This window comes from Protopterus annectens, chromosome 8.part1 (assembly GCF_019279795.1).
Source record: "Protopterus annectens isolate FY-2018-M chromosome 8.part1, PAN1.0, whole genome shotgun sequence".
Taxonomy (NCBI): Eukaryota; Metazoa; Chordata; order Ceratodontiformes; family Protopteridae; genus Protopterus; species Protopterus annectens.
Genome location: NC_056742.1, coordinates 15,403,857 through 15,430,249, shown reverse-complemented (window position 1 = coordinate 15,430,249; position 26,393 = coordinate 15,403,857).

Genomic DNA, 26,393 nt, shown 5'->3' with positions numbered 1-26,393 from the left:
GAATCGTTGTTCATTTCCTATTCTGGAGATAATAAGGGTTAACCTTTTTCTATGCAAACTCATTGGTTGTCTTCTGTGATTGTTTTATGCACCCCCACTATGATAAAAATATTCTTGGCAAGCCTTATCCTCTTTGATGGCATATTTGAAAGGAGTGGACTATAGAAGCATTTTAGAGTAGCATTCTGGTTCCATGTTCATACTTTTCCAAAGCACTACAAACTGGATTCTTTCTTAAGTTCCACAGGAGGCTTTGGGAGGTCATTTTCCAGGGGCTCCTGAATCCTTGTTCATTTTTCTGCCAGGTATGGTAAGCAATGTGAATGATGAGCATAATACGATTGCATAAGTCCCACTCGCCTATAACAGTAGATGTTTAAATTTCACACTGTCTCAGTGGCAGCACCAAGCCCCATTTTCCTTATTTTGTATTTAGTTTGATATCCAACCTTGTTGTGTTTTTAGTTGGTTTTGGTTATTTGCGTTGGTATTTGTTGGCTGTGAATTGATTTGTTTCAAGCAATTCTTACTTCTGGTCTTTCTTGGTTCTTCCTACTTGGCACTAAAATCTTAAATAACTGGGGTTAGGCTACCCCTGATGGAAAGGGCGTAGCCAATCCCCTTTCACAGTGAGTTGGAGGGCAGAATTTTGAGCTCTTGAAAGCTGCCAATGTGGATCTGTGCAGGCATGGGACTTTATGCCACTGAAGCAGTGTGAAATCTGAACATCTGCTGTTGCAAGTAAATAGGACTTGCACAACTGTACCTTCTACATACAGGTCAGGAATATTTGTAACTAATACAGCAGAAGATGTGAACAATAATAAAAGTGTGAAGATTAATCTGGGAGGGAAAGAGGGCAAGAATTAAGTGAGATAAGTTGGTGTTCATCATACTGATTACTGCTGCAGTTGCCTAAGCTATATGGGTTATATTCTGTATAGCATATAATAGAACCTGACCAGTATCCTGAAGCTTCAAGCCACCTTTCACATGCCCAAACTGTTAGTCAGCTTGAGCTGAGCTGAGTATGACAGGTTTGGGTGCCAACCCTTTCAAAACTTTCTTGCTGCAGAAGTGAACCCTAGTCTGTGGGCTTTAGAGGATCGATGGCTGGCTGCTGCTATTCCATTGCTGGGCAGATATATTTCCTTTTGTGTGGGAGATCCTCCAGGTAATAATTTATTTTTAATGGTTTAAACTTGCTTTCTTGTTTAGGAAAGTATACAAATTTTAAGATAGCAGTATGTTTTGACTGTCATGTGACTTTACTGTACTTTTATATGGGGGCACACTTTTGTTTCTTTCAGTTTTAAACATTTTAAAATGTTTTCTCTCCCTGTGTAGAAAATGTGTTTGAATTACTTTTTGGGGCCATTAAAGTGTTTTTTCCCAATAATAAAAAATTTTAACAGCTTGTATTGCTTAGTTCCCCAGGAGAAGAAGACCCATCTTCAGCATGGTTCTTCTTCCAGCCACAAAAAGAAAAAGTTAACTGTGTGGCCAAAACTGGTTCCTCGGACCACTCATCTTTTTTCCCTGGATCTCTCTGGTGTTGGCCATAGAGCTCCTATGGACAGGGACTTAGCCATGTCTTCTGTAGCTGTTGGGGTCCCCTCCGTGGGCAGGGGAGAGATGCTGTTATTAGTTTTGTGAGAAGGGGCATTGAATATGCCCCGCTTAACCAGAATGTTGTGCCCAGCCCTGGGGAAGCTGTTGTTGCCATTAATAATCCTACTTGCCCTAACTTCCTTGTCAAAAAGAAACAGAATACTAAATGCTTATCTTCTCACCAGTTTCATTAGACAGGAGTAGTTTAAGCCTGGCTCAGGGTCTTGTACAGGCTATTCACCCTTATCAGGTGGTTTCAAGCAAACGAAAAAGGAATTCCTTTTTTCTTGAAGAGATTCAAGAAACTGAGCTGGAGAGGAATGTTACGGGACAAATGCAGATTTTTCCTCCAATTTCTGGTTCAGACTCTGAGGCGAGCATGTTATCTGAATCTACCTGTCAAGGAGTCTATCTTTCTAAACCTATTTCCAGAATGGGGCAGTGGTTTTGTTTGGAAAATACAGAAGTTTTTCATTTCCCTCAGAAAATATTATGCGCTATTATAACTGATATTCCCAGAACCTCCTCCCATCTCCTCAGGGCTGCCAGTACTAGAGGATGTGTTAAATACAGCCCTGGTTGCCCCTGATAGCTAGCCTGCTGCACCTAAGAAAGCAGACAGAGAGTACAAAGTTCCTCAGTTTTTCAGATTTATACACACTCATCCCAGAACAGACCCAGAAGATATAGCTTTAGTTAATCCACCTGATGTCAAGCATTTTGCTAATTATCATTCCACTTCTGAGAAGTATAATAAACAACTAAGTGTTTTTGGGAGGTGTATGCTTCTCCAACTTTAATTTTTAGAATTTTGAATTGTCTGACTTGTATGTAAAAATTTATTCTGACTAATTGTAAAGGTATGGGAGTATGTTATCTGCATTTCGTTCCTGTGAGGTGAGGAAACATCTGCTTTGTGTGGTTTAGTTTCTTCAGTTTCACAAGTCATTACTCATTATTTAAAATGGTATGACTTTGTAGATACTGCACCCATGGCTATTGCCACTGGTTCTGTGTTGATAAGGTTTGTCTGACTGCTTTCAGAACCTCCCAGAAGATATTAGAAATAAGATTTTAAATTTTCCATTGGATAAGGATTTAGATGTTGGTTCCCCTGCTACAGCAAGGTAAGTTGATACAGAGAATCTCTCATAGATTTTTTCAGCTGTCCTTCTCCACATTTTCCAAGGGTTGTTCTGCACCCTCATCCAACTATGGCAAGCAATGAAATGCAATCATAGCAAAATGCTAGTGAGCAGATATTAAAAAAATAGTAAGGAGGTTCCAAAAAGAAAGTGGGACCCCTCGCAGAACAAAGGACAGGCAAATAAGGCAGAATTACTACATAAGAGACCTTGTCCCCTTCTCCCACCCTGGCAGTTCCCTTATTCCTTCCAGAAAGTCTGAATATCCAGTTATCTCTTTGGCAAGAAATTGTTTCAGACAAATGGGTTTTGAGACTGATTCAGCAGGGTCAAAGATGGCAGTGGGAAGAAATTCCTACTTTTCAGGGAAATTTTCCATATCTACCAGTCCAATCCTTTCTGTTTCCTCTTGTCCTATAGCACATGTTATATCTGGGGTAATAGAAACATTTCCTTCTTCCCAGATGCAATTTTTTTCCAAGAATGTTTCTAGTGCGAAAGAAGGAGAGAAAATGTCAGGAGAACAGTTCTGGACCTTTCCTTCCTAAACCAATATGCAATGATTCAAAATGCTTTCACTTCACAACCTATTACCCCTTCTTCCTTAGATTTAAAAAATGCATATCATCACATTCCGATTCACCCAGACTTTAGATGTTTCTGAAGGTTTTGTCTGGATCACATTATCATCTTACTCCTGTTAAAGCCCATTACTGACTCTAGGGTATCCACTTTTTTCCATATTTAGACTTGCTTAATTTTGCAGAGTCACTTTTCAAGTGTCATGCATCTCTCACTTGGGTGAGAGATGTTTTATGTAGAATGGGATTCCAAGAGAACATTCGAGCAGTTTTTGAGTCCATCACACAGGACTGTGTTCCTGGGGTGTCTTCTAGACACCTCAGTACAGAATGTTTTTCTTCTGAAGAAAAAAAGATCTATATTGTTTCAGAAACTTTCACTCGGACTTTGGCCATTGCGAAGGAATACCTTGGGTTTCATGGCATCTATTATTCTCATTATTACTCTGGCAAGACTTCATCTTTTTGAATTCCATTTCTTGGATTTGTGAGAAGAGAAATCACTTGATGGAGACATCAAATATCCCTGAATCATGGTCTCCCCTCCTGCTCCAAAGCAGTCAGTCACCACCAACTCCTTGGACTTTGCTGGGGAAGCAGTGTCAAGGGACATAAAAGTTCAAGGTATATGGAACAACAAAGGCAGACACAAAGTCATAAATAACAGATGCTTGCCCTTATCAAGGTACTCCAATTCTCTGAATTATCTCTGGTCACTAGGGCCACTTCAGGTTGTTACAGACAATATCACAGTGATGTAGTACATAAATAAGCAAGGGGAAACCAGATCTTAACCCCTATGCAGACTAGCCATTTTAGCATGGGATATAGCTTTAAAGCAATTTCACTTTACAGGCATTCTACATTCTGTCAGAGCAAAACTGTGTGGCAGACAAGATGAGCAGTACAAAAGCAGACCCTCAAGAATGGAAACTATATCAGGGGGGTCTTTCAAGAATGAATCCATCTGTGTGGAGTTCCTCAAGTACACCTCTTTGCTTTCTCTGTGAACAATGAACTGGCAAAATTCTGCTACAGGACTCCATGCAAGAAGACCTGGAAGACAGATGCCTTTTCTCTGGACAGGAAAGTTTCTGTATGCCTTTCCACTAATATCCAGGGTATTTCTGAAGATTCAAAATGAATCCCTCACAATCATTGTGACTCTCCTCTAGCTCAGTCAACCATGGTTCTCTCTTTTACAATTGGTCAGTGTCAATTACCACAAGTATCCTCACAGACTGGATATACTTACGCAAGAACAGGGGGGGGTCTAATACATCCCACCCCAAACAACTTCAACTGACTGCCTGGATGATAGGGACTTAATACCTTTTAGGCACCTCTTTACGGAGGATGTGCAGCAGGTACTAATGGAGGCATGAAAGCTTGCTACTAGAAAATTATATATGCATAAATGGAAAAGGTTTTCTATTTGATGTTGGCAACATAACCAGCACCCATTCAGTGCTAGTGTTTCTCTGCTTTTACAGTATTTATTTGTATTACTATCCTATGGATTGTCTTACTTTTGTATCATAGGTTCATAGGTTGGTACTAGGCTATCTGCCCGAAGGCATTTATAAGCCTAGCCAGAATGTGTTGGCTTTCGCCACCCCCTTAGATTAGTTCCCTGTGCCTCTGTCCAGCAGATCCACTGAAGTGATCCCTGAGGTAAACTTTCTGTTTCCCATCCACTCGTCAAGGTTTCTTTTGAAGAGTGTTAGTGAGGAGCTCTGCCTAATGTAGATTGGGATCTTGTTCCAAAGCATGGGAAGTCTCTGGGACAGGAATCTATTCCTCCAGCACGTCCTATTTATTGTTGTGGTGAGGTTTAGATCCCTAGAGTGTGTGGCTTGAGGGGATAAGGTTTTCTTTAGGTGGAGCATGTCCATCAATTCTGGGTTGGACATGGCCTTGTATGTCAGGCAGAGATCACCTCTGAGTAGGCAGTATGCAACCGAGTACAACTGGAGTTTCTTCAGTCGAGCTGCATAGGGCATCTGTTTGAGGCCAGTGATCCTCTTGGTGAGGTACTTCTGTGGTCTTTTCAGCTGTTGCAGGTGTCTTGTAAGGTACATCCCAAATGGGGCGTTGTACTCTATGATGGGTCTGATGAGTGATGAGTAGAGAGGCACAATGACCTCTTTTGATCTGGATGTGAACCCTTTTGTGATTAGGTGGGCCACGTAGAAGGATTTTCTAACCACTTTGGCAATGTGATTATCAAAGGTGAGATTACTATCTACTTGGGTCCCCAGATCCCTTATTACGTCTTCCGTATTTAGGGGACTACCACCTATGTGGTAGTTTGTGGGTACTTTGTTTTTTCCAAAGGGGATGACTATGCACTTTTTGGCATTTAGCTTGAGGCCATGATTTTGACACCAGGTATCCATCTTAGTGAGACCCCTTTGGAGGATGTCTCTGTTAGCTGGAGAGTCAGTTATAGCCCCTAGTTTGCTGCCATCTGTGAACTTGGTCAGCCATAGTCCTCCTGTGCTTGCCTGTACCTCTGAGAAGTATATGCCAAACAGGAGGGGGTCCTAGGACTGAGCCCTGGGGAATGCCACTTGTAACTGGTTTAGAGTCGGAACTAGCTCCCACAACTCTCACCATGTGGGTTCTGTCTGTGAGCCAGTTGGCAACCCATCTTATGACATAGGGGGGTTTTGTTCAGGTTGGTGAGCTTGTCTATAATACCAGAATATGGAATGATGTTGAACGCCTTAGCGATGTCTAGGTAGACTGTGTGTACCACCTTTCCCTCGTCTATAGCCTTGGTAACTGTCTCAAAGAAGTCCACCAGGTTTAGGAGGCATGATCTTCCTTTAACAAAGCCAAACTGGGTAGTGTCCAGTATTTGGTGGTTCCCAATGTCTCTGTTAATGAGTTCCATGATGATGCGCTCCATAGCCTTGCAGATCAAGCTAGTCAGGCTTATAGGATGATAGTCACGGAGGTCTGTTGTGGCTCCACCTTTGTGGAGTGGAATAACCATTGCTGTTCACCACTCTATGTGTATGTAGCCTGTGGAGAGGATGAGTTTGAACAGTCTGTTTAGGTGAGGGGTTAGTTCGTCTTTGAGCTCGTGTAGGATTCAGCCTGGGACACTGTCCGGTCCCATTGATGCTTTGTTTTTGGCTTTGGAGAGGGCTGTTTTAACCCAAGTGTCTGTGATTTCAGGGACTCTACAGTCTTCTGGTATGGTTATGGGCCCTTTTAGGGGTGAGAGGGGGGTGACATTTGCGCTGAACCTGAATCAAAGTTCATTGTCTAGCATTTCACCATGTTTACCATGCAGCAGCCCTCTTTCAATGCTTTTCATGTGAAAATAGTTTTTGAATGGGGTGCTGCATAAGAAGCCTCTCAGAAAAATGGTGGCTCCTCCTCTGGTTCATAATTTTGTGCCAGAGAAGCTAGTACCTGCTTTATTTGAATCAACTCATCTGAGTGACTTGAGATTGTTTAAATGGAAAACAGCTTTGCTATGACCTCTGCAAAAACAATATTTGAGTTACAAGCTCTTATGGTGGGTCATACTTATCTCATGTTTCACAGTGACAAGATTTCTTTGAGAACTAATACTCCTCTTATCTCTAAATAGGTATCCAATTTAAACTTAAGCCGAACAATCAGTCTCCCTGTTTCATTTCTAGAACCTAAAAGTGAGGGAGAAAGGATATTTTATACCTTGGATGTCCCCAGAAAACTCTTGACACTATCCATACTGAACATTTTCAGAACTTCCTATTAGTGGTTCATTTCTTGTGGAAGTAAGAAGAAGTAATCTGCATCAAAACAGACCATTTCCAAATGATGGTAACAACATAAGACTTTTTATTAGCACCACAACAAATTTATTTCAGGCAGGATCGAGACACACTCTCTGCTAGTGTTTTGGCTTTTACTATGTTTTTTTTTGGAAATGGTTATACTCTTAAGTATTCTAAAAGAAGCAACTTTATCACCTGTGCATACGTTTAAAAAGAATTATAAACTAGATTCCTTCTCCAGGTTTATGATGATCTTTGCTAGGACCAGGTTCCTGGACTTTCTCTTCCCAGTGTTAAGTTATAGTAATATACCCATACAGCTCATGCTACTGCAGCACTGATCAACATGAAGAACATAGTACAGTTGTGTAAGTAAATATCATAACAGCACATGTTCAAATGATCTCAGCTGCAGTAGCCACTTCTTCCCTCCATCCCCATTGTTTTTAGTGTTGCTGTGTTTTTTTTTTTTTTATGCCAGAGTGTGGACATGTATTTTTCTTGACCTAACAATGTTCTCTCAGGGCTTAGCCTCCCTCTCTGTTGACATGAAAGCTTTGAAGGGCTTGGCACCCAAACCTCTCTTTCAGTCAGTTCAGCTTGAGTGTGTAATGGTGTGGATGTGTTTAAAGTGCTTTGAAGCTTTGGAAGCTCACCAGCTGTTACATCCACCATGTAACTTAGGCTGCTGCAGCAGTCATCATTCAAACATCTACTGTTATAGTGAGTTTACTTAAACAGTTGTACTTACCCAAATTAAATCTTGGTGTGTGTTTTTATTTTCAGGCACAAAAGTGAATCCACTGCAACCCACATGCATAACTGCTGTTCTTACAGGAACATTAACAACTCTGAGATGGAGAGAAGAAAATACTTCAATCTCACTGCTTCATTAACTAAGATTCCTGTAAAGGGCTCTCTTGTTCATACAAAAGCTCAGTTTTAACTTATGAAATCTAAAACTTAAATTAGTCCAGCAATGGTATTACAGCACTACCTATGCTTAGTGCTGAGTGGGAGTGTTGGACTATTAAACTGCAAAGACCATAGAGGGTATTGAGAAATAGAGTGTAGTCGGTTAGGCAAAATAGCATGGTGACCGGTGAATAGCATTGTAACTGGTGAAGTGCTGGGAAGAGAGATCATTTCAAAGGGATATGTAGGCCTGCCATGCTAGTGGCAAAACATAGTTAATTTCATAAGCATTAAAGACCTGACTGAAATACCTTATTTCCCTAAGTAATGGGTAAAGTGACTTGCTCAATATCACACTGTAGGCAAGGAAAACCTAACTGAATAAATCCTATACCACAGGAAGTGGTTCATAGCCTTAGTCCTTTGCACTAACTGTTTGACAAGTTATTTTTCTCCTCCCTCCCCACAGCTGAGAAAAAACTCAGCACCTTATTTAACAGAGGCAAGTACTCTAAACATCGAACCTTGTATGTGCTATAAGTTAATAACTGTATACTGACACATCATAGTAATGACAGCCATCACGTATGCAAAAGAAAAAAAAATCATAGCAATATGATTCGAAGCAAGCATGGTAATAAACTAGTATGGAAACCAGGATGTTTTAGTTTACTGGGATATTGCCCATCCCATGATATTAGAAGTAGTATCTACAGTAGCTGCTTGGCTTGTGGTAACAGTTACTTGGGATCAGTAGCCAAAATGTTACGTCTTTGTCCTTTCTGTTTCAGAAAAGTCCAACAATTTGCATACCTTCACCTCCATGAGTGAGTCAGTCAGTTGCTACCTTGAGGGCTGAGACCAGACAGGAGTTACTGTACATATCATCCTCATATTTAACCAACTAAGATGTGTGGACTATCTGTCTTAAGTAATTTTTTCCTGTTTTATCTCCCTCTGCCTTTCTTATGGCTTCCTACCCTGTGCCCCATGTCTATCATCTTGTCTGCTGGCCTCTCCCCACTGTGGACTCTGATATGGGCTGGAACTGTTGCAGATCCCAAGGGCATCTTGGTGATCTTGCTATCCAATTTTGAATGGAAAAGTTGTGTTTAATGGCCTACACCCCCCCAAAGCACTGATGTAGTTTCATCTGAGGGGCAAGTTTGCAATGGGAAATATGATGCATATCTCCTGACTTTGACAGTAGTTCAACCAGTTCTACCACCACACCTCTCTATGCACAATATCCCCAGTCTCCACCAAGGCCTCATAGTTGGTAATGCCCATGCATCCCCACTTCAGATGGGCACACCCATTTCTCCCTTTCACACTGTAACCTGGTTTTGCTGGGCTGTAGTTGGGGCTTAACTTACTATGCCACTGGAACAGCTATTGGAATCTTTAAGATTTGAATAGCGTTAATCACCCTTGCTCTAGGGACTTATTCAACAGAGCACATGTTAATAGATTTTAGACTTTGGCATTGTAAATTTTTCATTTCTATGTGATGTTACAGCATATGGAGGAGCATATTCCATCCAAGCACAGCAGAGTGCAACACCACTCCTACATGAGCTTTCTATCACATGACACATATCCATGAGGTCTTGGGGGCCACCGACTGCACCCACATGGCTATCAAAGCCCCACCTGCTCCTCATGATGTTCAGCGCATTAACTTGAAGGGCTTTCACTCCAACTGTCTTGTGGTAAGTAATGTATAAGGTTTTTATGTACAGTGCATTTGCCATCCAGGCAGTTTCCATGATTTCCACACCTGGCACAAGTGAGCCATACCTGTGTTACACGCCGGATGACTTTCCACAGGGTCATCTAGTTGGTCAGAGCACAAACTACAAGTCACAAGCTCATGATAGTATGGCCTCATGAACATGGGTAGTGGACACCTTCATAATGATATCATTTGTCTGAATTAATTCAAGCCTACATAAGTTATAGCGCTGACAGTGATTCCCTGCTGGCTGAGGAAGTAAAGCTCTATTTTTCTGTCTTTGACTGACAGAGCTGCTTTTTGTCTTACCTGCTCCATTATGTTTTCTGTTTTAAGAAATCGTGGCCTTGTGGTTTTGTTCTGTGTGAGAAACAGGCACTTAAATTATCTAAGCTCATATTTCACGTTTTTTTAATTGGTTAATTTAAATTGTCTCCTGAGTGATATTTAAATACAAAGTGAAATTCTAGACCTTTGTCTTTGTCTGAAGGATTTCAAGCCTGCATAAGGAATAGTACTGCTGGTGATTCCTTGTTAGGGTTTCACACCCACCCTCCTATTTGTCGGTCTTCTTTTTAAACCAGGTGATTTTAAGCTTCCCACCCTACTGTAAATTGAACTTAATAAGCACCTCCATTTCTACACTACTGCTGATATCTTGAATCTTTTATTTGAATTATGTATTTGCCTTTCCTTGTGCTTATATTGAAAAGTGCAATTTGCCTTTTATTGTCTGTTGTACTGATTAACATCATCTGAATTCATTATCTAGCTAGCTGTTGGATAAAGTAGTATATTTTTACATTCTAGCAAGCACTTGTTTTCTCACAAAGGTCAGTGGATTTTCCTTCTAGTGCACTGGGTGGTAGCCTAGTCTGTCTAGGTTGAGGAAACACTTGAGATTTCTGCATGTAGCTGGAGAGTTTATTAATCAGTTTATCTTGCTTTTAATGCCGTTATAAAGTATGTACAATTGAGTGGCTCTTGGCTCATTTACACAAAGTGAACTACTTTTATTGAATAATCACACTTTGTATGAGCTGTTTAAGGTACACTGTTGTATCCATATCTTTAAGTTTTTTTGTGGTAGCACTTCACTCCAGACACTGTCTTACTGTGGTTTTACATTAGGAGGACTGGGATCTATTGTCTGTAGGTGTTTACCTGGTCTTTCTGAGCTTGGAATCCCACAAAAGGGCTCTAAGTATTTTTTCTTTGCACTTCTCTTATATACTGTGACTGTACTTCAGCAGCTTAAAAAATGTACTGTTTACTGCTGCTTTGCACTGTATTTTACTACTGCATTTGTTACACTTTGTAGTTCACGCCAACTGCTACTTTTACTTAATTTAAGAAAAAATCTGTTTCTGCTGTTTTATTCTACTGCTATTATTAATTCAAGAAAAAAAATGTGCTGCTTTTTACACTGTTGCTTATTTAATAAAAAAAGTCCTGCTTTTTTCTATTGTTTTGTTGCACTTCTGTTGGCCGTAGTTTAGATTGGCTTCAGACCAGCTAAATTCAGTTCTGTTTGAAGACTGAACACTAAAAATCAGGACATCTTTTTTGGAGAAGCTCCCCTGTACCCTCATGGCAGGAGCATACAGTAGGACTATCTATTTGAAGGTTACTGGTTCAGGACTCAGTTTGAGCTATTTTACTAGTGCAAGGCTCAGTTTGAGCTATTTCATTGGTGCTGGGCAGAGTTTGAGGTTTTTCATTGCTTTCTTTGTATTAGCTGCTTAACTCTTACTTGTGCATAGCGTACCATCGTGCACCACTATGCAGAGGGGGTAACTGTCGGTGGTTACAGACACAAAAGTGCCAGTAGAAGTATTTCCCCTTAGAAGCAGCTGCTATTTAGCAGAACAGTTCTTGAATAGCTCCCAGCTGTTCAGTGAGCTACCCAGCAGAGATTTTACCTCTTATCTATCAACATCAGACCCTATAGATCCCCTCCTCTATAGACCTCGTACTGTACACCCTATAGGTTAGCCACCCTAAAATAGTTCCCTGCCTGATACCCCCATCTTTTTCTCCTTAGCTACTGAGATACCAGCTTCAAACCTTACATTATGGACTGTTAGTTTCCCTCTGTTTTGCCTGCCAGCCTGGTGGGCATGTTTTTTTTTAGGCAGTGAGCCAACTGCCTCATGTACACTGACAACCACTAACTCCTAAATCACTCAAGTATAATTTGCAAGAGATGCTCTTACACTAAGAATCTGGAATCACTGCTGTCTCATCCCCAGAGCAGCAACATTAAACAGGTTGTCAGCTCACATACCATGACTCCTATTTGTAATATGCACCCAACACATAAACCTTCATATGCAAAAATACTCTCCAGAAAACTCCATAAACACCAGAGACCTCCAAAACACAAACATGCTACACTTAACACAACACCCAAAGCACCCAATACACATAAAAACACTAGCATATGTGTCTCACCAAATAAGCCTTTAAGGCAACGCACAGTTATTCCAAATGTTTAGTTGTAGGTTACTATGTAGGGAGACATACAGATGCCCCACTCAGCAGGCTGAACAAAGAGAAGGTTACGGTCAGCTGCCTGTCTGGAGCAAGGATTCACTAGATCACATATGCACTCAAGTCTCTCAATGACAAGTACCATTATGACTCTGTCATAGTTCATGTTGGTGTGAGCAGTTTGAGATGTACCTCTCTGGACTATATGAAAAGATACATGATTGAGCTCTGTCTATGTGTCCTAGGTGGGTATATCCCTAGCTTTGAGCAGCATTTTACCCTTGCCAAGGATGATACCTTAATATAAATAGAAAATGATTGATTTCAATAATTGGCTTAGTTTCTGGTGTCATTCAAAGGGGATCCAGTTCCTGTTAGCCTTGTTTGACATGATGGATAGACCAAGCTACTTTGCCAAAGATGGTCTTCACCTGGCACCTCTAGGCTTTTGGTTTCTGGCTAAGGCACTTACCTCCCCCCATAATGTCTTTTTAGGGCAAGGACACAACAACAACAAAATTCTCGATGTGAAAATATCAAACATAAAGAAACTAAGGGTCTTGCTGGTAAATGCTATGAGTTTAAATCAGAAACTGCACTCTCTGGAAGCACTCCTCTCCTTGAAAGATGTTGATGTCTGTGCAGTCACAGAAACCTGGCTTAAAGCCACAGGAAGTACCCTGGCCTTGCAAGGCTACAATGCCTTCCACACTTTCATACCACTAACTGAAGGTGTGAAAACCAAAGGAGGTGGAGTATCATAGATTCATAAGTTAATAGCTCGGTACTAGGCCATCGGGCCTAGGGCCTATACAAGCCTAGCCATAACACTTCCCTGGCTATTTCTTCCCACACTATTTACTTCCCTGGACCCCTGTCTAGCAGGGTGACTGACGTGATCCCTGGGGTGAATTTCCTTTCTCCCATCCAGTCATCAATGTTCCTTTTGAAGAGGGCCAAAGAGGTGATCTGCTTGACATGTATGGCAGTCTATTCCAGAGTCTGGGGAGTCTCTGGGTCAGGAACCTATCCCTCCAGCATGTTTTGTTTATTGTGATGACAAGGTTTAGATCCCTGGAGTGTGTGGCTCTGAGGGATTGGGATTTCTTTAAGTGTAGCATGTCCAACAGCTCTGGGTTTGACATGGCCTTGTATGTTAAGCAGAGATCGCCTTGGAGTAGACAACATGCGACAGAGTATAGCTGGAGATTTTTAAGGTGTTCAGCATAGGGCATCTGCTTTGGGCCTGTGATTCTTTTAGTGAGGTATTTCTGCGGCCTTTCCAGTTGTTGCAGATGTCTTGAGAGGTACATACCAAATGGGGCATTGTATTCTATAATGGGTCTAATGAGGGATGAGTACAGTGGGACAATGACCTCTTTTTTTCTGGATGAAAAGCCCTTAGTGATGAGGTGTGCCACATAGAAGGATTTCCTAACAGTTGTGGTGATGTGGTTATTGAAGGTGAGACAACTGTCCACCTGTGTCCCTAAGTCTCTTATCACACTTTCGGTGTTTAGTGTACTGCCACCTATGTGGTAATTCACGGGTACATGTTTTTTCCCAAAGGGGATAGCTATACATTTTTTGGCATTGAGCTTGAGCCCATGGATCTGGCACCAAGCATCCGCTTCTGTAAGGCCCTTTTGTAGAGTATCCACATCATTTGTGGATTCAATAATGGCTCCCAGTTTGCAATCATCTGCGAACTTTGTTAGTCAGAGTCCCTTAGTGTTGGCCTGTACTTCAGAGAAGTAGATGCCAAACAAGAGATGTCCCAGGACTGAACACTGAGGTACTCCACTTGTCACTTGTCTGGAGCTGGATTTGAAGTCAGCTACTTTTACAGTGTGGGTTCTGTCAGTAAGCCAATTGGCAACCCATCAAGTGATATAGGGATTAATGCCCAGCTTAGTAAGTTTATCTATGATTCCAGAGTGGGAGATGATGTCAAAGGCCTTGGCGAGGTCCAGATAGGCTGTGTGGACTGCCTTACCCTCGTCCACAGCTCTGGAGATTGATTCAAAGAAGTCAATCATGTTCAGGAGACAAGATCGGCCCTTCACGAACCCAAACTAGGTGGGGTTCAGTGCTTTAAAGCTGCCAATGCCTTTGTTTATAAGTTTTATGATAATACGTTCCATGGCCTTGCAGATCAGGCTCATCAGACTGATGGGGTGATAGTTCCCGGGATCCAAGGTGGATCCCCCCTTGTGGAGTGGGATAACTGTAGCTGTGCGCCGCTCAGTGGGCATGAAACCTGAGGTGAGGGTGTGATTAAACATGACACTTAGGTGAGGTGCCAGTTCATTTTGTAGTTCATGTAGTACACAGCCTGGGATGTCATTTGGTCCTATGGATGCTGTATTCTTAGCTTTGGAGACTGCATTTTTTTACCTGTGTGGCCGTTATTACCTGAATTTGGCAATCTTCCAGTACTGAGATGGGCCATTTAGGGGTGAGAGGGGGTGAAGTTGGCACTGAATCGATCTGCCAGGATATTGGCAATTTCCTTGGGTTCAGTATGTTTAATACCATTCTGGTGTAGCGCAGAGCAGATCTGAGCATTGCCATTTAGATTCTTGACATAGTTATAGAATGCCTTGTGGTTGTCTTTGGAATCTTTGGCAATTTTATTTTTGTAACTAGCTTTGGCGAATTTTATGAGGGATCTGAGCTTCTTACTGAGGCTGGTAGGGGAGTTTTTTGCATCTTGGGATTTTCCTCTTTTCTGCAACAGTTTCTTCCTTTTGTTGTAAAGTTTGTTTATGGCAGAGGACCACCAGATTGGCTTCCTTTTTTGGAGGAGACTATCTTGGTTCTATTTTGGATGGCATGATTCATGCATGAGTGGATGTGCTCGTACAATGCCTTAGTGTAGGACTCAGCAGTCGAACTTTTAGTTCCCGTTTGTATGGGTGTCATGAAGTTTGTAACTTCTGACTTGAGTAGCATGAAGTTGGCTTTGGAGAAGTTTTTTATGGAGGTTTCCTTACTGCGGGGTGGGGGTGGGATGTGAATGTTAAGGGTGATTAGACTTGTTAGACAAGAAAACTCTATGGAGCTACTCCAAGTCCAGATTACTGTAAGATCTCACTTCAGGTCATTGTCAGTTATAGGTTCCCTTTAATGAACCACGATGCCCAAACAGCTTATTTAGACCCTCTTGGGACAATTAAGGTACAACCTAACACTCTAGTCATGGGTGACTACTATCCTTCCATTAATTGGCGAACTTATATGAGCCCAAACTCTCTCACATGAATGTTCCTAGACTTTGGTAACTCAAATATTCTGGAACAAATAGTGCACCACCCCACAAGGGATTCCAGTATTTGAGATCTGGCCTCAACAATATGAGTGACTGATGCAACGCCTCAAGTGTAGGGCCCGCACTGGTTAAATCCGACCATAAATCAGTCATTTGTAAAGTAGCAATAGCACCAAAACTCCCCAAAGGAGAAGTCAGGCTAAAAATCTTCACCAGCGCTAACTATACCCTCCTAAGGTAAGGTATAATTGACTTCCAAGCTCCAGTTTCCACAGATGGCATTGCCGGCTATACTTAGGTATACACTGAAGTCCTGTATAAACATCTACACAAATGTAAAAACACAACTGTGTCAGACAGGATTAAAGCAAGATCTTCAAGAAAAAACAAGTCATCCTGGTGGATGTATAGCATTACTAAATTATACAATAAGCAAGAGAAGCTGCTGTCTAAAATTACAAAAGCGAGATCCCAGAACTAGAAAAACATCTTCTTCAGCCTAAACAAGCAAATAAGACAACTCGTAAAATCTTTAAAGAGCAGCTATGAGAAAAATTTAGCAACCATAGCCAAGGTTAACCATAAGGCTTTCTTCAGCTATGTCCGCAACCTAAAATGACTATGCAATTTTTGGCATTTACCTTGAGGCCATGATTTTGACACCAGGTATCCATCTTAGTGAGACCCTTTTGGAGGATGTCTTTGTCAGCTGGAGAGTCATTTATAGCCCCTAGTTTGCAGTCATCTGTGAACTTGGTCAGCCATAGTCCTCCTGTGCTTGCCTGTACCTCTGAAAAGTATATGCCGAACAGGAGGGGGTCCTTGGACTCAGCTCTGGGGAATGCCACTTGTAACTGGTTTAGAGTCGGACCTAGCTCTCACAACTCTCATCATGTGGGTTCTGTCTGTGAGCCAGTTGGCAACCCATGTTATGATACAGGGGTTTTTGTTCAGGCTGGTGAGCTTGTCTATAATATCAGAATGGGGAATGGTGTTGAAGGCTTTAGCGAGGTCTAGGTAGACTGTGTGTACCACCATTCCCTTGTCTATACCCTTGGTAACTGTCTCAAAGAAGTCCACCAGGTTTAGGAGGCATGATCTGCCCTTAACAAAGCCAAACTGGGTAGTGTCCAGTGTTTGGTGGTTCCCAATGTCTCTATTAATGAGTTCCATGATGATGCGCTCCATAGCCTTGCAGACCAAGCTAGTCAGGCTTATAGGGCGATAATTCCCTGGGTCTGTTGTGGCTCCACCTTTGTGGAGTGGAATAGCCATTGCTATGCACCACTCTATGGGTATGTAGCCTGTGGAGAGGCTGAGTTTGAACAGTCTGTTTAGGTAAGGGGTTAGTTCTTTGAGCTCATGTAGGATGCAGCCTGGGACACTGTCTGGTCCCATTGATGCTGTGTTTTTGGCTTTGGAGAGGGCTGTTTTAACCCGAGTGTCTGTGATTTCAGGGACTCTACATTCTTCTGGTATGGTTATGGGCCCTTTTAGGGGTGAGAGGGGCGGTGAAGTTTGCACTGAAACTGAATCAAAGTTCATTGCCTAGCATTTCACCATGTTTACCATGCAGCAGCCCTCTTTCAATGCTTTTCATGTGAAAATTGTTTTTGAATGGGGTGCTGCATAAGAAGCCTCTCGGAAAAATGGTGGCTCCTCCTCTGGTTCATAATTTTGTGCCAGAGAAACTAGTACCTGCTTTATTTGAATCAACTTATCGGAGTGACTTGAGATTGTTTAAATGGAAAACAGTTTTGCTATGACCTCTGCAAGAACAGTATTTGAGTTACAAGCTCTTATGGTGGATCATACTTATCTCATGTTTCACAGTGACAAGATTTCTTTGAGAACTAATACTCCTCTTATGTCTAAATAGGTATCCAATTTAAACTTAAGCCGAACAATCAGTCTCCCTGTTTCATTTCTAGAACCTAAAAATGAGGGAGAAAGGATATTTTATACCTTGGATGTCCACAGAAAACTCTTGACACTATCCATACAGAACAAACATTTTCAGAACTTCCTATTAGTGGTTCATTTCTTGTGGAAGTAAGAAGAAGTAATCTGCATCAAAACAGACCATTTCCAAATGATGGTAACAACATAAGACTTTTTATTAGCACCACAACAAACTTATTTCAGGCAGGCTCAAGACACATTCTCTGCTAGGGTTTTCGCTTTTACTATGTTTTTTTTTTTTTTGGAAATGGTTATACTCTTAAGTATTCTAAAAGAAGCAACTTTATCACCTGTGCATACGTTTAAAAAGAATTATAAACTAGATTCCTTCTCCAGGTTTATGATGATCTTTGCTAGGACCAGGTTCCTGGACTTTCTCTTCCCAGTGCTAAGTTATAGTAATATACCCATACAGCTCATGCTACTGCAGCACTGATCAACATGAAGAACATAGTACAGTTGTGTAAGTAAACTTATCATAACAGCACATGTTCAAATGATTTCAGCTGCAGTAGCCAATTCTTCCCTCCATCCCCATTGTTTTTAGTGTTGCTGTGTTTTTTTTTTTTTTTTTTTTAATGCCAGAGTGTGGACATGTATTTTTCTTGACCTAACAATGTTCTCTCAGGGCTTAGCCTCCCTCTCTGTTGACATGAAAGCTTTGAAGGGCTTGGCACCCAAACCTCTCTTTCAGTCAGTTCAGCTTGAGTGTGTAATGGTGTGGATTTGTTCAAAGTGCCTTGAAGCTTTGGAAGCTCACCAGCTGTTACATCCACCATGTAACTTAGGCTGCTGCAGCAGTCATCATTCAAACATCTACTGTTATAGTGAGTTTACTTAAACAGTTGTACTTACCCAAATGAAATCTTGGTGTGTGTTTTTATTTTCAGGCACAAAAGTGCATCCACTGCAACCCATATGCATAAATGCTGTTCTTACAGGAACATTAACAACTCTGAGATGGAGAGAAGAAAATACTTAAATCTCACTGCTTCATTAACTAAGACTCCTGGTAAAGGGCTCTCTTGTTCATACAAAAGCTCAGTTTAAACTTATGAAATATAAAATTTAAATTAATCCAGCAATGGTATTACAGCACTACCTATGCTTAGAGCTGAGTGGGAGTGTTGGACTATTAAACTGCAATGACCATAGAGGGTATTGAGAAATAGAGTGTAGTCGGTTAGGCAAAATAGCATGGTGACCGGTGAATAGCATTGTAACTGGTGAAGTGCTGGGAAGAGAGATCATTTCAAAGGAATATGTAGGCCTGCCATGCTAGTGGCAAAACATAGTTCATTTCATAAGCATTAAAGACCTGACTGAAATACCTTATTTCCCTAAGTAATGGGTAAAGTGACTTGCTCAATATCACACTGTAGGCAAGGAAAACCTAACTGAATAAATCCTATACCACAGGAAGTGGTTCATAGCCTTAGTCCTTTGCACTAACTGTTTGACAAGTTATTTTTCTCCTCCCTCCCCACAGCTGAGAAAAAACTCAGCACCTTATTTAACAGAGGCAAGTACTCTAAACATCTAACCTGGTATGTGCTATAAGTTAATAACTGTATACTGACACATCATAGTAATGACAGCCATCGCGTATGCAAAAGAAAAAAAAAATCATAGCAATATGATTCGAAGCAAGCATGGTAATAAACTAGTATGAAAACCAGGATGTTTCAGTTTACTGGGATATTGCCCATCCCATGATATTAGAAGTAGTATCTACAGTAGCTGCTTGGTTTGTGGTAACAGTTACTTGGGACCAGTAGCCAAAATGTTAGGTCTTTGTCCTTTCTGTTTCAGAAAAGTCCAACAATTTACATACCTTCACCTCCATGAGTGAGTCAGTCAGTTGCTACCTTGAGGACTGAGACCAGACAGGAGTTACTATACATATCATCCTCATATTTAACCAACTAAGATGTGTGGACTATTTGTCCTATGTAATTTTTTCCTGTTTTATCTCCTTCTGCCTTTCTTATGGCTTCCTACCCTGAACCCCATGTCTATCATCTTGTCTGCTGGCCTCTCCCCACTGTGGACTCTGATATGGGCTGGAGCTGTTGCAGATCCCAAGGGCATCTTGGTGATCTTGCTATCCAATTTTGAATGGAAAAGTTGTGTTTAATGGCCTACACCCCCCCCCCCCAAGCACTGATGTAGTTTCATCTGAGGGGCAAGTTTGCAATGGGAAATATGATGCATATCACCTGACTTTGACAGTAGTTCAACCAGTTCTACCACCACACCTCTCTATGCACAATATCCCCAGTCTCCACCAAGGCCTCATAGTTCGTAATGCCCATGCATCCCCACTTCAGATGTGCACACCCATTTCTCCCTTTCACACTGTAACCTGGTTTTGCTGGGCTGTAGTTGGGGCTTAACTTATTATGCCACTGGAACAGCTATTGGAACTTTAAGATTTGAATAGCGTTAATCACCCTTGCTCTAGGGACTTATTCAACAGAGCACATGTTAATAGATTTTTAGACTTTGGCATTGTAAATTTTTCATTTCTATGTGATGTTACAGCATATGGAGGAGCATATTTTATCCAAGCACAGCAGAGTGCAACGCCACTCCTACATGAGCTTTCTATCACATGACACATATCCATGAGGTCTTGGGGGCCACCGACTGCACCCACATGGCTATCAATGCCCCACCTGCTCCTCATGATGTTCAATGCATTCACTTGAAGGGCTTTCACTCCAACTGTCTTGTGGTAAGTAATGTATAGGGTATTTATGTACAGTGCATTTGCCATCCAGGCAGTTTCCATGATTGCCACACCTGGCACAAGTGAGCCATACCTGTGTTACATGCCGGATGACTTTCTGCAGGGTCATCTAGTTGGTCAGAGCACAAACTACAAGTCACAAGCTCGTGATAGTATGGCCTCATGAACATGGGTAGTGGACACCTTCATAATGATATCCTTTGTCTGAATTAATTCAAACCTGCATAAGTTAAAGCGCTGACAGTGATTCCCTGCTGGCTGAGGAAGTAAAGCTCTATTTTTTTGTCTTTGACTGATAGAGCTGCTTTTTGTCTTACCTGCTCCATTATGTTTTCTGTTTTAAGAAATCTTGGCCTTGTCGTTTTGTTCTGTGGAGAAACAGGCACTTAAATTATCAAAGCTCATATTTCACGTTTTTTTAATTGGTTAATTTAAATAGTCTCCTGAGTGATATTTAAATACAAAGTGAAATTCTAGACCTTTGTCTTTGTCTGAAGGATTTCAAGCCTGCATAAGGAATAGTACTGCTGGTGATTCCTTGTTAGGGTTTCATACCCACCGTCCTATTTGTCGGTCTTCTTTTTAAACCAGGTGATTTTAAGCTTCCCACCCTACTGTAAATTGAGCTTAATAAGCACCTTCATTTCTACACTACTGCTGATATCTTGAATCTTTTATTTGAATTATGTATTTGCCTTTCCTTGTGCTTATATTGAAAAGTGCAATTTGCCTTTTATTGTCTGTTGTACTGATTAACATCATCTGAATTCATTATCTAGCTAGCTGTTGGATAAAGTAGTATATTTTTACATTCTAGCAATCACTTGTTTTCTCACAAAGGTCAGTGGATTTTCCTTCTAGTGCACTGGGTGGTAGCCTAGTCTGTCTAGGTTGAGGAAACACTTGAGATTTCTGCATGTAGCTGGAGAGTTTATTAATCAGTTTATCTTGCTTTTAATGCCGTTATAAAGTATGTACAATTGAGTGGCTCTTGGCTCATTTACACAAAGTGAACTACTTTTATTGAATAATCACACTTTTATGAGCTGTTTAAGGTACACTGTTGTATCCATATCTTTACGTTTTTTTGTGGTAGCACTTCACTCCAGACACTGTCTTGCTGTGGTTTTACATTAGGAGGACTGGGATTATTCATCTATTGTCTGTAGGTGTTTACCTGGTCTTTCTGAGCTTGGAATCCCACAAAAGGGCTCTAAGTATTTTTTCTTTGCACTTCTCTTATATACTGTGACTGTACTTCAGCAGCTTAAAAAATGTACTGTTTACTGCTGCTTTGCACTGTATTTTACTACTGTATTTGTTACACTTTGTATTTCACGCCAACTGCTACTTTTACTTAATTTAAGAAAAGATCTGTTTCTGCTGTTTTATTCTTCTGCTGTTATTAATTCAAGAAAAAAAACTGTGCTGCTTTTTACACTGTTGCTTATTTAATAAAAAAATCCTGCTTTTTTTCTATTGTTTTGTTGCACTTCTGTTGGCCGTAGTTTAGACTGGCTTCAGACCAGCTAAATTCAGTTCTGTTTGAAGACTGAACACTAAAAATCAGGACATCTTTTTTGGAGAAGCTCCCCTGTACCCTCATGGCAGGAGCATACAGTAGGACTATCCATTAGAAGGTTACTGGTTCAGGACTCAGTTTGAGCTATTTCACTGGTGCAAGGCTCAGTTTGAGCTATTTCATTGGTGCTGGGCAGAGTTTGAGGTTTTTCATTGCTTTATTTGTATTAGCTGCTTAACTCTTACTTGTGCATAGCATACCATCGTGCACCACTATGCAGAGGGGGTAACTGTTGGTGGTTACAGACACAAAAGTGCCAATAGAAGTATTTCCCCTTAGAAGCAGCTGCTATTTAGCAGAACAGTTCTTGAATAGCTCCCAGCTGTTCAGTGAGCCACCCAGCAAAGATTTTACCTCTTATCTATCAACATCAGACCCTATAGATCCCCTCCTCTATAGACTTCCTACTGTACACCCCATAGGTTAGTCACCCTAAAATAGTTCCCTGCCTGATACCCCCATCTTTTTCTCCTTAGCTGCTGAGATACCAGGTTCAAACCTTACATTATGGACTGTTAGTTTCCCTCTGTTTCGCCGTTCCAGCCTGGTGGGCATGTTTTGTTTTTTAGGCAGTGTACCAACTGCCTCATGTACACTGACAACCACTAACTCCTAAATCACTCAAGTATAATTTGCAAGAGATGCTCTTACACTAAGAATCTGGAATCACTGCTGTCTCACCCCCAGAGCAGCAACATTAAACAGGTTGTCAGCTCACATACCATGACTCCTATTTGTAATATGCACCCAACACATAAACCTTCATATGCAGAAATACTCTCCAGAAAACTCCATAAACACCAGAGACCTCCAAAACACAAACATGCTACACTTAACACAACACCCAAAGCACCCAATACACATAAAAACACTAGTATATGTGTCTCACCAAATAAGCCTTTAAGGCAACGCACAGTTATTCCAAATGTTTAGTTGTAGGTTACTTTGTAGGGAGACATACAGATGCCCCACTCACCAGGCTGAACAAAGAGAAGGTTACGGTCAGCTGCCTGTCTGGAGCAAGGATTCACTAGATCACATATGCACTCAAGTCTCTCAATGACAAGTACCATTATGACTCTGTCATAGTTCATGTTGGTGTGAGCAGTTTGAGATGTACCTCTCTGGACTATATGAAAAGATACATGATTGAGCTCTGTCTATGTGTCCTAGGTGGGTATATCCCTAGCTTTGAGCAGCATTTTACCCTTGCCAAGGATGATACCTTAATATAAATAGAAAATGATTGATTTCAATAATTGGCTTAGTTTCTGGTGTCATTCAAAGGGGATCCAGTTCCTGTTAGCCTTGTTTGACATGATGGATAGACCAAGCTACTTTGCCAAAGATGGTCTTCACCTGGCACCTCTAGGATTTTGGTTTCTGGCTAAGGCACTTACCTCCCCCCATAATGTCTTTTTAGGGCAAGGACACAACAACAACAAAATTCCCGATGTGAAAATATCAAACATAAAGAAACTAAGGGTCTTGCTGGTAAATGCTATGAGTTTAAATCAGAAACTGCACTCTCTGGAAGCACTCCTCTCCTTGAAAGATGTTGATGTCTGTGCAGTCACAGAAACCTGGCTTAAGGCCGCAGGAAGTACCCTGGCCTTGCAAGGCTACAATGCCTTCCACACTTTCATACCACAAACTGAAGGTATGAAAACCAAAGGAGGTGGAGTATCATAGAAGATTTATAGGTTCATAGGTCGGTACTAGGCTATCGGGCCTAGGGCCTATACAAGCCTAGCCATAACACTATTTACTTCCCTGGACCCCTGTCTAGCAGGGCGACTGACGTGATCCCTGGGGTGAATTTCCTTTCTCCCATCCAGTCATCAAGGTTCCTTTTGAAGAGGGCCAAAGAAGTGATCTTCTTGACATGTATGGGCAGTCTATTCCAGAGTCTGGGGAGTCTCTGGGTCAGGAACCTATCCCTCCAGCATGTTTTGTTTATTGTGATGACAAGGTTTAGATCCCTGGAGCATGTGGCTCTGAGGGATTGGGATTTCTTTAAGTGTAGCATGTCCAACAGCTTTGGGTTTGACATGGCCTTGTATGTTAAGCAGAGATCGCCTTGGAGTAGACAACATGCGACAGAGTATAGCTGGAGATTTTTAAGGTGGTCAGCATAGGGCATCTGCTTTAGGCCTGTGATTCTTTTAGTGAGGTGTTTCTGCAGCCTTTCCAGTTGTTGCAGATGTCTTGAGAGGTACATACCAAATGGGGCATTGTATTCTATAATGGGTCTAATGAGGGATGAGTATAGTGGGACAATGACCTCCTTTTTTCTGGATGAAAAGCCCTTAGTGATGAGGTGTGCCACATAGAAGGATTTCCTAACTGTTGTGGTGATGTGGTTATTGAAGGTGAGACAACTGTCCACCTGTGTCCCTAAGTCTCTTATCACACTTTCGGTGTTTAGTGTACTGCCACCTATGTGGTAATTCACGGGTACATGTTTTTTTCTCAAAGGGGATAACTATACATTTTTTGGCATTGAGCTTGAGCCCATGGCTTTGGCACCAAGCATCTGCTTCTGTAAGGCCCTTTTGTAGAGTATCCACATCATTTGGGGATTCAATAATGGCTCCCAGTTTGCAATCATCTGCGAACTTTGTTAGTCAGAGTCCCTTAGTGTTGGCCTGTACTTCAGAGAAGTAGATGCCAAACAAGAGAGGTCCCAGGACTGAACCCTGAGGTACTCCACTCGTCACTTGTCTGGAGCTAGATTTGAAGTCAGCTACTTTTACAGTGTGGGTTCTGTCAGTAAGCCAGTTGGCAACCCATCAAGTGACATAGGGATTAATGACCAGCTTAGCAAGTTTATCTATGATTCCAGAGTGGGGGATGGTGTCAAAGGCCTTGGTGTGGTCCATATAGGCTGTGAGGACTGCCTTACCCTCATCCACGGCTCTGGAGACTGATTCAAAGAAGTCAATCATGTTCAGGAGACAAGATCGGCCCTTCACGAACTCAAACTGGGTGGGGTTCAGTGCTTTAAAGCTGCCAGTGCCTTTGTTTATAAGTTTTATGATAATACGTTCTATGGCCTTGCAGATCAGGCTCATCAGACTGATGGGGCGATAGTTCCTGGGATCCAAGGTGGATCCCCCCTTGTGGAGTGGGATAACTGTAGCTGTGCACCACTCAGTGGGCATGAAATCTGAGGTGAGGGTGTGATTAAACATGACACTTAGGTGAGGTGCCAGTTCATTTTGTAGTTCATGTAGTACACAGCCCGGGATGTCATTTGGTCCTATGGATGCTGTATTCTTAGCTTTGGAGAGTGCATTTTTTACCTGTGTGGCCGTTATTACCTGAATTTGGCAATCTTCCAGTATTGAGATGGGCCATTTAGGGGGTAAGAGGGGGTTGAAGTTGGCACTGAATCGATCTGCTAGGATTTTGGCAATATCCTTGGGATCAGTATATTTAATACCATTCTGTTGTAGCTCAGAGCAGATCTGAGCATTGCCATTTAGATTCTTGACATAGTTATAGAATGCCTTGTGGTTGTCTTTGAAATCTTTGGCAATTTTGTTTTTGTAACTAGCTTTGGAGAATTTTATGAGGGATCTCAGCTTCTTACTGAGGCTGGTAGGGGAGTTTTTTGCATCTTGGGATTTTCCTCTTTTCTGCAACAGTTTCTTCCTTTTGTTGTAAAGTTTGTTTATGGCAGAGGACCACCAGATTGGCTTCCTTTTTTTGGAGGAGAGTATCTTGGTTCTATTTGGGATGGCATGATTCATGCATGAGTGGATGTGCTCGTACAATGCCTTAGTGTAGGACTCAGCAGTCAAACTTTTAGTTCCCGTCTGTATGGGTGTCATGAAGTTTGTAACTTCTGACTTGAGTAGCATAAAGTTGGCTTTGGAGAAGTTTTTATGGAGGTTTCCTTACTGGGGGTGGGGGTGGGATGTGAATGTTAAGGATGATTAGACTTGTTAGACAAGAAAACTCTATGGAGCTACTCCAAGTCCAGATTACTGTAAGACCTTACTTCAGGTCATTGTCAGTTACAGGTTCTCTTCCATGAACCAAGATGCCCACACAGCTAATTTAGACCTACTTGGGACAATTAAGGTACAACCTAACACTCTAGTCATGGGTGACTTCAACTATCCTTCCATTAATTGGGAAACTTATATGAGCCCAAACTCTCTGAAATGAAAGTTCCTAGACTTTGGTAACTCAAATATTCTGGAACAAATAGTGCACCACCCCACAAGGGATTCCAGTATTTTAGATCTGGCCTTAACAATATGAGTAACTGATGCAATGCCTCAAGTGTAGGGCCCACACTGGTTAAATCCGACCATAAATCAGTCATTTGTAAAGTAGCAATAGCACTAAAACTCCCCAAAGGAGAAGTCAGGCTAAAAACCTTCACCAGTGCTAAATATACCCTCCTAAGGTAGGGTATAATCGACTTCCAAGCTCCATTTTCCACAGATGGCATTGACGGCTATACTTAGGTATACAATGATGCCCTGTATAAACATCTACACAAATGTAAAAACACAACTGTGTCAGACAGGATTAAAGCAAGATCTTCAAGAAAAAA